The sequence below is a fragment of the Squalius cephalus genome, assembly GCF_949319135.1.
Source record: "Squalius cephalus genome assembly, chromosome: 7".
Taxonomy (NCBI): domain Eukaryota; kingdom Metazoa; phylum Chordata; class Actinopteri; order Cypriniformes; family Leuciscidae; genus Squalius; species Squalius cephalus.
In genome coordinates, this window is record NC_137128.1 from 35,793,730 (window position 1) to 35,807,430 (window position 13,701).

A 13,701-nucleotide genomic window follows, 5' to 3' on the forward strand; every position below is an offset into this window, starting at 1 on the left:
ACTTACTGTAAGTCATTCTTAAAAAAAGGAAGATGTGTTCATAGTTTTGCCGGCCAGATTCAAAAGTTGAATCTATCAACTGACGTTACTGTAGCTCCGCTGTTGGGAAAACGCTCTGGTTGGTTGAAGCGCTGTCCTATTGCGTGCAGAGGGAATTTGAAAGACAGCCGTTTATCCCGCCCCTCGGATTGAGCCGTGTCTATGGTGAGTTGCCAGACCTAACATCTTGATGTAGGTCTGGCTTGCCAGGCTAGCCACAGGCTGTATGCACAGGGACACAGTTAAATAGCTAATAATTCTCAGAAACAAAAAAACACAGGATTAGTGCTTCAAATTAAATGACACCAACTTATACCCTATTTGAAGAATGCGCCTATTGTTTTATGGTATTTGTGCCCTCCAAACCTACACTGTATTATTATTGAGTTGTTTTACCAGTTTTACCAGTAACCATTACAACTTCCAAACATTTAGAGACGTCTGTGTTCTCCCCACCCAACGTTTGGGTAGAATGAATGAATAGCCATGCTTTAATGTGTCTCTACCACTTTTCAAATCATTCCTACACCCATGAGTTTTTATGACTTTACACGTGGTTGTTGTTAAGCGTATTAACATGATTTGGCATTTGGCAACAAGTCATTTGGTCCTGGAAACAACTAGCATCATGACGTTCCCTGACAGTGACTGTTGCTGCTCAGTATCCTGTTTCATAACAATCCAGTAAATCTCCTCAGACAGATGAGCTAATTCATATCGGTTTTGTTTATGGAATTAAATACTGTACATGAAAGGCATATCATACTAATTATTTCAGGATTTTCCAGAATATACTTCCGCACGCAATTTATTCAGCCTTTAGCACTACTAAACCACACCATTACACTCCAGGATCACAAGCATTTTGCCTTTGAAAATCAACACAGGCTTTTGAACATTCTCTGTTTTTCAATATGCAAAAACGTCATTGACAGAAACCACACTGTCAGCGGCTACAGTAGCCCTGGAGCCAGAGGATCACAGCGATGGGCCGATAGCAGGGCTTGTGCGATGACGACACGGTCTGCAGGGTTACTGGTGCGTGGAGAGCCTAAAGAGAAAGCAAAGATCTGACACTGTGAACTGGGTAAACATGATCCACCCACATCAGCGACAATCTAATGTACCACGCAGTCTTTCCAAGCCGTCTACGAAATCCGCGGAAGATAAATGAAAACGACTTGAAGGGAGGACAGATAAAAACATCATCTTTTTAATCTAAGGAAGTCTGTCGTTTCTCCACCCAAACAGCATATGTGGATATGTGCTTAGAATACAGAGCCTAACACACACATACACACTTAAATATACTCGAATACACTCACACTCGTGATGGAAAACGCATCAGATGCGCTTTTGGATGATTGCCTCTGGCGATTGGGTTTATAGCTAATTGCTCATTTAAGTAATGTTACATTTACTATCTCACTTTTAAGTTTCCCCTTCATTTCGCTCTCTCTCCATCATCAGCAAACGCAGTGGGAGGTAGTTTTGGCCTCTTTCAATATAAATGCACAAACCAGTCGCCGCTGGCATCAGTGCGAAAATGAGATGGTCTTTGATGATCATAAACATAATGTTTTGTTATATATACATACAGCCTATACATGATGGCTGCTGAATGATGGGCATTTAGTGTCCTATAATTAAAGGGATAGTTCACCAAAAAAAAAATCATCATTTACTAACCATCTTGTCTTTCCAAATCTGTATTACTTTCTTTCTTCCATGGAACACCTAATGAGAAATTTATGAGGTCTGAGCTGTTGGCTTCTATCAGTTTTTTTTGGACTATTTTTCGTTGTGATACACACAGTTGTGGCAACAGCATATGGCAACAGTTCCCTAATTTCTTCTTCTTCTTCTTTTTTTTCTGGTAACACTTTGCAATAAGGTTTCTTTTGGTAACATGTTAATCAATATACTAATGCATTTTTAAGATCAAAAGTTGTAATGCATTGTGAACTAACATGAATATACACATTTTCATGAACTATCCAAGGTTAATAAATCCTGTAAATTTTTTTGTTCATTGTTAGTTCATGTTAGTGTGTTATGGGCTTTTTGTTTGTCCATACAATGATAGTAAATGGAGTCCAATGTTGTTTGACAAATACTGAATAGGGTGAGTAAAACATTTCAAAATTTCACTGTCCTTTTAAAATCTTGCTAGTCATGACCATCTTTGACTTCGACTGTATGGAAAAGATCAGCATGGAGATTCTGTTAAAACTTCTTCTTTTGTGTTCGGCAGAAGAAGAAAAGAAGGTCACGTGGGTTTTGAAAGCATGAGGGTGAGTAGGGATGATGACAGAATTTTAAGTTTTAAAAAAGATAATTTAATAAGGTGCACCCTAACCGCATCACATGGATTTGATTATTACTGTATATTCTTACACACACACACATTCAGGCGTTCCAAAATAAGTGTGAAACTCACCCTTGTCAGGCAGACTGGGGGTGCTAATGATGCGTGGGACTCGTAATTACTCACTTCCTCTCACACAGACCCAGACTCGTCAAAAAAAAGCCCCCCTAACATTAGTCCCCACCATCTTTTCCTGGCAGGTCTGTGCCGGCTTCAGCAGATGCTTAGTTGCACAGGAAGCTTCCTAACCACTGATGATTGCACATTCTCCAGGGATCTGAAATCCAGGCAGCACACAGGAGCCAGCGAGCCGTCAGGAACCGCTCCACAATGTCCCCACAGCAGGCACATCCACTGTACGTTTGGCACACATACTCACACTAAGCTGGCACACACAAGTCCCATGGTTGGGTGGTACTGGTGTGGTTTAGCTGCACCTGTTGGGGAATAAAAGAGAGCTCTGCCGCGCGATTAAACACCATGCTCTGGAACGCTACGTCGCTGAAGATGACTCGCGAGTGTTTGTTGTGGGCCATGTGGTAGGTTGAGCTGTGGGAATTGAAGGCTGTGCGTTACTGCACGGGGGTTTTATATGTTTAAAGACTATTGCTGTGTTAAATAGCACCGTGCATTTCCCCAGTGCGTGGATTAGGGTGTTTTGCATCTCGCAAGCTGTTGCTCTCCCACCAAGCAGAAATTACATGCTGGTTCTTCTTGGTTTTGATGATTGTGATAGCGTATTCAAAATGAAGGAATCCCCAATAATTCACAGACAATTTTATCAAATATTTCCTCAGAATATTTTTTTTCACACTCTTATAAATAAATGTTTTTATGGCATCTATATTTCCATGAAGAATCTTGAACATCCATGGAACCCTTCCAGTGAACAAAAGGTTCTTTATAATGGAAAAGGGTTTATCTTTAGATTGGTAAAATGTTCTTCACACTAAGAAGAAAAATGGTTCTTTTTGAGAAATGTTCACAGAAAAGTTATTTGGGGAACTCAAAAGGATTCTTCTATGGCACTGCTGCAAACCCCATATTTTGCAACCTATATTTTAAATACAGTGTAATTTAACAGTGCACAAAGTAGTTTTATTAGTTTTCAAATGTTTTGTTTACCAATTAATGGAGGTCTATAATACCTATAATACCATTGGCATTATTGTACATCTCAATGGCAGTTGCTCGGCTGGCTTAGAACCTCCAAAAAGTATGCAATTTGAAATCTGCCTTTTTTTTTTTTTTTTATGGACGTTGTTTCAACCAGTCACTTTAGCTGTAAATGACATTTATCTAAACACTCTGGAGCTGTAGTTAAATAACATAATAACAACACTAATTGGCTGACAGCAACACAAAATGTGCACATTCCCAAAACCTTCAAGTTCATTTCACGCTTAAAAAAAAAAAAAAAAAAACTTGTTAAGCATCTATACTTAATAGAAATTTGTAAATTGAAAAGCACAAACTGTAAAAGCGGCAGCCCTTTCGGCGCACTCAGTGTCTGAATTCACTCACTCGTTTTCATTCACTCCATCAAATTGACTATATTGTGGAGTAATGTAGGGAATAGCGAATGAGGGTATAGGGGGCGATTTCAAACACAGCTTTAGACTTTATACTGACACCTTTTGGTATGGATGTGGGTTCATACATAAGCAAAAGGTTTTGGATAACGATTTCATTGCAGAAATTTTGTTAAGCATCTATACTTAATAGAAATTTGTAAATTGAAAAGCACAAACTGTAAAAGCGGCAGCCCTTTCGGCGCACTCAGTGTCTGAATTCACTCACTCGTTTTTATTCACTCCAAGTGGACTATATTGTGGAGTAATGTAGGGAATAGCGAATGAGGGTATAGGGGGTGATTTCAAACACAGCTTCAGACTTTATACTGACTTTTGGATGTGGGTTCATACATAAGCAAAAGGTTTTGGATAGCGATTTCATTGCAGAAATACCCTATTTGATAGTCTTAGGTTTAGTCTTATAATAAGGGACATAAAGTGAGTAGCATATGATCTCGGGGTAACCAACCTAAAGTAGAATAAAACTGCTTTTTATTTGACAGGAATGTCTCATGTGAATGAACTGTATATTATTTAAAGATTTGTCAAAAGTACAATTGATTTTTTAAGGGTAAATCTCTTTTACTTGGCGCACTTTTCATATACATAAACACTTTTTATGACCAGCACAGGCAAACCTGTGCACATGATTTCAGAGATTTATGTAGCCTATTATCTGTTTTATGTTTAGCATTAGTCTAAGATCTCATATAAGCCCCATGCATTCTATTTGTATGTCTGGGTTTTAAAACCCAATCTGTAAGAGATGTTTAGTGATCTTCGAGAGCAAATATAAGTCATATGTGACAGTAGTTTTGGTGCATACACCATGTTTGTGAGTGTCTCTCTCCTTCTATCTGTGTTTTTGTTATAGCTGGTATATGTGTCTCTCCCAGTGTGGTATATTGTGTCATATCTGTGGTCTGTGCGCTATCCTCTTACAGAGATTAACGTTCACATCTCTGTCATTTGCTATTCCTGAATGCTGTAATTTACTTTGCCACACTGTGTTTCTCATCTAGCAAAACACATGTGCATACATCATACATTCCCAGTCACATCCCCCCCTTTAGCTCTCTGGGAAACAGAAACATGGAAAAGCCAGAGACGCTTCCCCTGACACTTTAACCTGTGGAGTTAGTGTCAAAAACAGAAACACCACCCATTAGGTTCTTTGAAGACTGATCTATCCACATATGGAATCTATGAAACAGTGTTGTGCCATAGTCGGTTCAAACCTCAATACTGAACTGAGGAAAAAATTACGAAAGCAATGTTTCTAGCACTTATGAGCAAAGCTTTATGTTAGCAGTAGTGATGTGTGTGTACTGTGAATATAAAAGTTTGGGGTTGGTAATATTTTCAATTGCTCACAAAGGCTGTATTGATTTGATCAAAAAATCCATTAAAAGATTAATATTGTTAACTATTACAGTACATATCAAAATTAATATTGTTTATATTTATATTAAAAAAATGATTGTTTTCTATTTTATTATATTATAAAATGTATCCCTGTGATGGCAAAGGTGAATTTTCAGCAGCAGGGACACAGGGATCGGCCATTAATCTCTTTCAACTGCCTTGTGTATAATTTACACTCATGGATATGGAGAGGTGATGAAGTTGCCTTACATTCTCTAAACACCATGCTGGCAGGATAAAAAAAAAAAAAAAAAGTCACACAGCGGCACTCAAAAATGTATTCTATACGCACACAGTCAAGCAACTTCATGCACAGGTCAAAGGAATTGTCGACTCGAGGTCAGCAAAGTTCAAATGGCCTCTGCTAAGTATAAATCAAACAAACTTAGTCCTTGTCCTTGGGCGGCAAAAGTAATAGATGAGGGATGGGGAGAAAAAGGGAGAAATGGTGTGGCTTTGACTAACAGCCTCACTCTGTTTTCAATTTGTCCTGTCAGTGTTTTTGTGGAGCAGTGTGTGATGGAAGTATGGGAGAGGGTGAGGGAGGGGTTCCAACTGTTCTCACTAATCACATTAGGTACTCAGCCTCTGGCAGCTTTCAGTAGGACGTCCCATTCGAAAATATTGATTCTCTATGGAGAGGTATGATCCAAAATATTGTTCTTGCGAGGAAACGTTATACTCGTTTCTTCAACCGAAAGAGAAAATAAACTGCAGACATCGATGTGACACAAACCCCAACAACAAACCCCTACCATGACACAAAATATCTGTCTTTTATCTTTGGGGAACAGGGACTTTTTGTTCAAAGAGCTTGACCTAGATAGAGGAGCTAAACTACTACACTACCAGTCAAAATTTGGGCCACATTTGAGAATAATAATAAAGTCATCAAAACAATCAAATAACACAAATTAAAGTGTGGGAATTATGTATTGACCAAAAAATGTTAAACAAAAACTATAAGCATTTATGCATGCTTATTCCATCCTTGGCCTAAATTACATGCTCATGCTCAACCAATTTCATGAAGGTCATCCCAAGATGCTTTTTAAACAGTATTGAAAGCCACATGTATACTATGCACTCAATAGCTGCTTTTCTATCGTTATGTGACCCAATTCTGCTAAGGTAATTTTAACAATCTATTACTTTAAAGATAAAGAAGTGTGTTAATTCCTGCACCGCCACTGGCACAAATTGGTCTTTTTTTCTTAATTAAAGGGTTAAATTAACTTAAAGGATTAGTTCACTTCAGAATTAAAATTTCCTGATAATTTACTCACCGCCATGTAATCCAAGATGTTTATGTCTGTCTTTTTTCAGTCAAAAAGAAATTAAGTTTTTGAGGAAAACATTCCAGGATTTTTCTCCAGTGGACTTCAATGGGAACCAACGGGTTGAAGGTCCAAATTGTAGTTTCAATGCAGCTTCAAAGGGCTCAATCCCAGCCGAGGAATAATGGTCTTATCTAGCGAAACCATCAGCCATTTTCTAAAATAAAATAAAACAAAAATGTATATATTTTTTAACCACAAATGCTCATCTGCACTGCGATGCGCCACACATTACGTAATCATGTTGGAAAGGTCACCCGTGTTCCGTTTCAAAAAGGTAGGGTAGGGTAAACTCATCTCATTTTCTCCTCTAACTTCAAAATCGTCCAACATTGTTGTTTTACCTTTTTTTTGTAAAGGGCGTTTGACTTCGTCTTTGCAAGTTTGCTTTGTAAACACTGAGTCGGTACTTCCGCCTACGTCACTCGTGACCTTTCCAACATGTGTGGTTAAAAAGTATATACAATTTTATTTTCCTAGAAAATGACTGATCGTTTCGCTAGATATAGAACCTTATTCCTCGGCTGGGATCGTGTAGAGCCCTTTGAAGCTGCATTGAAACTGCAATTTGGACCTTCAACCTATTGGTTCCCATTGAAATCCACTATAGAGAAAAATCCTTAATTTTTTTTCAACTGAAGAGAGAAACATATAAACATCTTGGATGACATGGAGTGAGTAAATGATCAGAAAATGTTAATTCTGAAGTTAACTAATCCTTTAAGTTATAATTTTCTTTCTTCTTTACGCAGTCTATATTTGTAGATCACATGTAAGTGGTCTTGTCCCAGTTTCAGTGGCCACAAGGTGCATTCCAGAGGAAACAGTAGACATGCTCATTTGACCTCAGGTCTCACCTGGTTGCCAGGCAACAGTGAGGTCTGTCTGTCCCCCTGCGGTGTGCTGTGTCTGAGTCATAATCACAATCACACCAGGATCAGATTGTCATCACACACACACACAGTAAAAAGCAGCGATTTCTAGTTTTGTTGGTCTAAATTCGTGTAAAAAAGAGAAAACGATTCCCCATTGGCTAGGGAAAACTAAAATGAATTGAATTGAATTTTGTCATTTTGAAACATGAGATATATTTTCTTAAAACACATTTCCGACCGTTTTACTTCCTAGATAAATTCAACTTTAAGGATAGATTAAAAACAAGTAACATAAACCAAACAAATGTGACGGTCCATAGGTACTTGGCGTTATGACGACAATATTTTCACAGCTCAAAGTAATGCCAACTTATTTTTATGTCTGTTTAAAAAAAAACCTTTGTGGTCACATTGATTTCATTTTCTATTGGAAAGAGCGTCTAGGAACATTCAGCGACAGTTCTGGTAGACTGAACTACAATGACTTCCCCACCCATGGAAAATCAAAATAAAATAAACCTAACAAATGAATTTCCCGAGTTGTACTGCAGATTAAATAAATAAAGCCCAGACTTTGAAAAGTCCTTTATACTGTGACAAGCTTTTTCCCTCGCAGGCATCAAAAACCCAATGCACCAAACCGTATCATGTCTAATAGCTTGTTTGCTCTGCCGCCACGCTTGGTCGTAGTCCAAGAACAGATGGCAGGAAAGTCACCGCACTTTGCGTTTTCAGGTTGAGTGTGTGCCCGGGACGGCGTGTTTATCAGAACGCTGGGTCACTCTCTGCACGTCTGGGTCTCCAAGGCCACCGTGGCATCTCTCCCCACTGCTTTTTACTGCTTGCCTTAAATTCAGCCGTTTAGGAACGACAGATGTGAGGAGAGAGGGAAAGGGAAGGTTAAAGAGCAAAAGCTTAATTTGCTTGGCTAGCTGAGGTCTGTCCTACAGAAACTCGATAGTGGACGCTGGAGAGGGCCAGGGCAGGAAAGAACGCCGCTGAGCTTTGATGTGCCTCCAACAAATGTTGCTTTCCCATTTAGATTTTATCAATTTATTGGCAAAGCAGATTTAAATATTGATAAGCGGTAAGTGTGACAGGATCCCTCAGCAGGACAATCGCAAGTAGACAATACTAACTCCAGATAAGCTTTAATAAACTAATCCAAGTGAAATATAGCCGTCATCCACCTGCTCCAAAACCCCATTTTAATAACCTCATGTGCACTATGAGATGATAAAGGGTCTGATAATAAGATTTGGGATCCAAGAGGTCACATGGGGGACAGAGGTCAGAGGTCACATACTCAATGTGGATGGAGTTTGTGTTGGCAGAGTGAGTGCGACAGAAAGCGCTAGATGGTGCCTGTCGTTGGCGTGTTTAATAAGGATGTCGTCTAGTTGATCAAAGGTAACGTTGTTTTGCAGGTGTTGTTGACTGGATAAAAATGTGCGTCTACGCTTCAGTGGGTGTATCATGCAATGGTTGTTTACACACATGGGACACGGGTGGCAGGTCTGCAAACATTCTGTTTGAGCAAATATAAACAAGTTTTTTTTTTCCATGTGTCCTTTGAGTTGGAGAACAAAAGTGAGGAGTTAAAAAAAGAGAGAAGAAAAGAGCAAAGAACGGATGATCAAAGCCAGAAAGACGCTTTTGAACTGCTATGGGAGGGGAAAATACGCCTGTCTGCCTCATGTAGGTGGACACGGCAGAAAACCTTCCCAGCATGCAGTGCGCTACCCAACGAACACTTTCACAAGCTCATCTGTATGTACTAGGTTTGTACTCGTATTTGAATAGAAACCTTTGGTGTCACGAGATGTCAGAATTACTCATATAGACGGGGCCTTACAAACAGCTGTAGTTTAGCAGGTATACAGTATATATTCCAAGCCTGGTTGCTATGGTTACCTCGCCAAATGGGGTAACTGTAGCAACAGTCCACTGCTTGCAAGCTTTCCATTGCGTCAAGTTTTGGGTAGTAGGTCTACATTGAAAAGCATGTCAAATCCTGTGATTATTTATCATTATATTACATATCTCAAATATATCACAAAAACATAGTACTATATATATAAGAAATCTGATGTTTAGCCGATTGTTTTAATGAGTCCAAATGACAATTTGCATTTGAATTACAGCTTGTGATCTGGAAATTACCTTTACATTTATTTTATTAGGGTTGATAAACTGGGATCTGCAACTGGGCTCTAGTTTGTATGGTTAGAAATCATGAGGGGAATAAGTAAACACAAAGTGATTATTTTTTCAGTTAAATATTTAAACATTTTCCTTTAGTAAAAAATAATAATAAAACAATAAAAAATAATAATATTTTTATCCCATAGTATAATATGGGTTTTTATATATTGTGAAATCATTATATTTGGGGTTTGTGGCAAAACCCCCTGCTCTAATAAACCCAATTCTGATTTATATGTGATATCGGAGAGGAAAATCACAGCAAAAGATCATGTGAGGAAATGTCAGTGTGCTTGAGCACTCCCACAAGCAGTTTCCCATCATAAAATGGCCATTTTCTTTCCTAGAGAGTCGTTAAAGAAATCGTAAACATACTAAACAAGCCTTAATTAAAGGCAGAGCATTTTCTCGTTTTTATTTCTAATATGATTTTAGTGATTAGCAGATCTTAAGGTCAATTGCGGTTTTGGCGGGACTTGGTGCCGAGGTGATTTATTTCGTACGTTACACGAATCCAGCCATGACTCGCATTCCTGGCAGCCTGCCTGCAATAACAAGTCAGCATTTTAAGCAAACCCTAAAACCGCATCTCATTAGGGTTTACAACCCAATATAAGGAAACTTGGTCTTCATCCAACATTTAATTCCTGGTTTCCGTCAGGCTGATAAGAAAGGCGATGGGAGGGAAATATCTGCACTGAGTCTGAACACCATGACAAGCTGAAAGGTAGGGTAGGCAATTTGTTTTATAAACACCTTTTGTTATACTGGTTAAAACTCTCGTCACATCCTGATAGCAATCAATAATAGAAGTGGTCTAGCTATTAAAACATGTACATATATCTTCTGTGGAAGTCTCAAGACGAAAACAAGTTTAATCCAATCATTGCATTTACCAAATGCAATGATTGGATTAAACTTGTTTTGGTCTTAATACACTGTCCTACCTGCCTGTCAACATATGTATTTCCATACCTGTATTTCCATGTGCTCATGTGTTTTGAAGGGGGCGTGGCTTTGGAGACGCTCTGAAGGGAGGGTGGGGTCTCATGCTTGCAATTGCTAGCCTCTCCGATATTGCCTACCATACCTTGAACATTGTTAGTTGGAGAAGGATCCCAGAATGCAATCAATCAGCTATTGCAGGGGACAGTAACTTCATTTACAGTGGTCAAATGTATTCGGACACTTAAATGGACATCATTTACTCACCCTCATGTCATCCCAGACCTTACGTGAAACACAAATGAAGATGTTTTGAAAAGTGGATGTTCTTTTTGTTCATAAAATGTTGTTGCAATATTCCAATATTCTTCAAAATATCTTCTTTTTTGTTCCACGGGAGAAAGAAAGGTTTATAATGTCATGAGGGTGAGTTGAGTAAATTGTGACAGATCTTCATTTTTGGGTTAAAAAAAAAAAGAATCCCATTTGAATGCATTAGATGCAAAATATCAAATCAAGCAAATGATGCTAGAACTTTTCACACAAAAAATTCACTAATCTCACTTTTCACTAATCCTGGCCATTAGCCAGGTGTAGTTCATCACATTAACTATGGACATGTTTCACTAATGTTTGACAACCAGAAAGTGTCCAAATGCTTTCCGTCTTAAGGTTAATACAATGTGTTCATTGTTTTATAACAGTAAACCTAACAAACGTCATTTTGTGAAATGTTTTGCTTGAAAAGTGTAATTGTATTCTTTCAATGTTAATTGTTTTTTAAGTGTCTAAATACTTTTTGGGGTTTCTGTATATTATAAAAATCACTTTATTTGAACAAAGCCTTTCTAAACTACAAAACTGTGGCAATCATTGTTTCTTTTTTGGGTGGTTTGCATCCGTTTGTAATCAATTGCCAATAGAGTGCTGAAATGAGAAATGAGATACAATCACCATCATAGAAATCCTCCAGATAATTATGTTTATAAGCAGTTCCAAACCCCTCCATAGTCTTCAATCAAGGTGCCTGTCGAAATGCAGAACACAGTAATCTTTGTAATCTGTCCTGCTCGTGAGGACTGCCTGGAGGGATGGCAGTGTTAGTGTAAATAGGAAAGTTAGGGGCGCTTTGGAAGGGAAATCAATTTTTTTTTAATGGTGAAGAGAAAATGTTGTGACAAGCTGGCGGTGTTTATCCAACGTTCAAATGTTCTGCACTGCCATGTTTTCCATCCAGTTGACCCTTGGCCTTTTAATTAGTGCTTTTTAAGAGGGAGGCATGTATGGGCCATACAGCAAGACAGGTGCTGACAGATTGGGAGAGGGTGTAAGGTTCCATTGATCAGCAGAGAGATGGAGAAAGGGGGTGAGAGAGGGTCCAGGGGTGTCGTGCAACAATTTTTTGAAGGGTAACTGCACTGGCAGTTCTTTTTCGCTAGTTGTTCTTTGTGAGACAAGACATTACTAAAGGGAAAAAAGGTTACATTTTACTTTGATGGTCCACTTTAGTCATTCTACTAACTATAAGTAATTTTGCAAATACATGTCAATTAACTCTTATTAGATCATTAGTAGACTGTCGTAGATTGTTAGTAGACTGATAGGTTAGGGTTTGGGTTAGTAGAATATGATGACATGTACTTGCAAAGTTACTTATAGTAGAATTTCTGTTGGAGGACCATTAAAAAAAAAAAAAAAAAAAAAAATTCCCAATACTCTATTAACTGGTAGATGACATGTTTGCAAAGTTACCTATAGTTAGTCCAATCAATATATATGTGTGGCCCTGGACCACAAAACCAGTCACAAGGGTACATTTAAAAAAAAAAAAAAATTTAAATTTAAGATTTATACATCATCTGAAAACTGAATAAATAAGCTTTCCATTGATGTATGGTTTGTTAGGATAGGACAATATTTGGCAGATATACAACTATTTGAAAATTTGGAATATGAGGGTGCAAAAAAAATCGAAACACTGAGAAAATCACCTTCAATTTATGTTCGCGATTGTGCTGCATTCACTCACAAAAATAAATGTTTTATATCTTTACAGTAGGAAATTTACAAAATATCTTCATGGAACATGATATTTACTTAAAGGTACAATATGTAAATATTTTGCTTTAAAAATAGCAAAAATCACTAGCCTGACTTCGTCATACTCATATTCTAGTCAGAATGTGAGTCTGATACCGCTCCATAGAGATTTGATTATGGGGCGTGTCTCAACCGAACTAGGAAAAAAAAACCCTCTGCACTCAATTGGATAGACCTACAACCAATCAGAGCAACGGAGTAAATGACGCATGTTCTTCATTCATATTTTCAACCAACAAAATGTCGCGGGCACGGCTCTCTGTTCCTCTTTTAAAATGAATGTGCTGTCGATATCTTCTATAACAGACGCGATGGCGGAATCTACACATGATGTTTCATAAACAAAGTTCGGGAGGAGCACGTACAAATAATCAATCCAATATCAACTTGTCATCAAACAATACCATGTCTAACGTTACCGAGGAAGCATTGTCAACTTACCTAACACTCCTTGACAGTTTTTCAGCATCTCTCGGTCCCTCCACCACCCCGAATCCTCACTCTTGCCTTGTTCTCTCACAACCAGGAACACGGGGGGAGTATGGCTACCGAGCCCACAGCCCTCTCCTTGGACAGCACGTCATATACGCATTTATTCTATCTTACTTATTTGTGTGAACTCGTGACATCTCATATAGCCTACGCATTTATTCTATCTGACTTATTTGTAAATGTGAACTCGTGAAATCTCAATTCTCCAGCTGCAGTCGTCTTTGTTGTAAACTAATTCAAATCAAGCGCTCTTTGGTGACGTGGGTGATTACGTAACCGCAGACCATCTGTCCATCATCGTATAAAGCCCGCCCTGGCAATTTGATTGGCTCGGCCTTCTA

The 13,701-nt window shown here is 38.4% G+C and overlaps 1 protein-coding gene across 1 annotated transcript in view; it reads right to left on the minus strand.

Moving 5' to 3' along the window:
* The window catches only part of LOC307161216 (complement C1q tumor necrosis factor-related protein 6-like), a 161,088-nt gene extending 147,752 nt beyond the window's left edge, over positions 1-13,336 (minus strand). Inside the window, exon 1 of the mRNA XM_079875825.1 lies at positions 13,310-13,336. The gene's annotated coding sequence lies outside the window, so the exon portion shown is untranslated. The remainder of the gene's footprint in view (positions 1-13,309) is intronic.
* Positions 13,337-13,701: the final 365 nt, after the last annotated feature.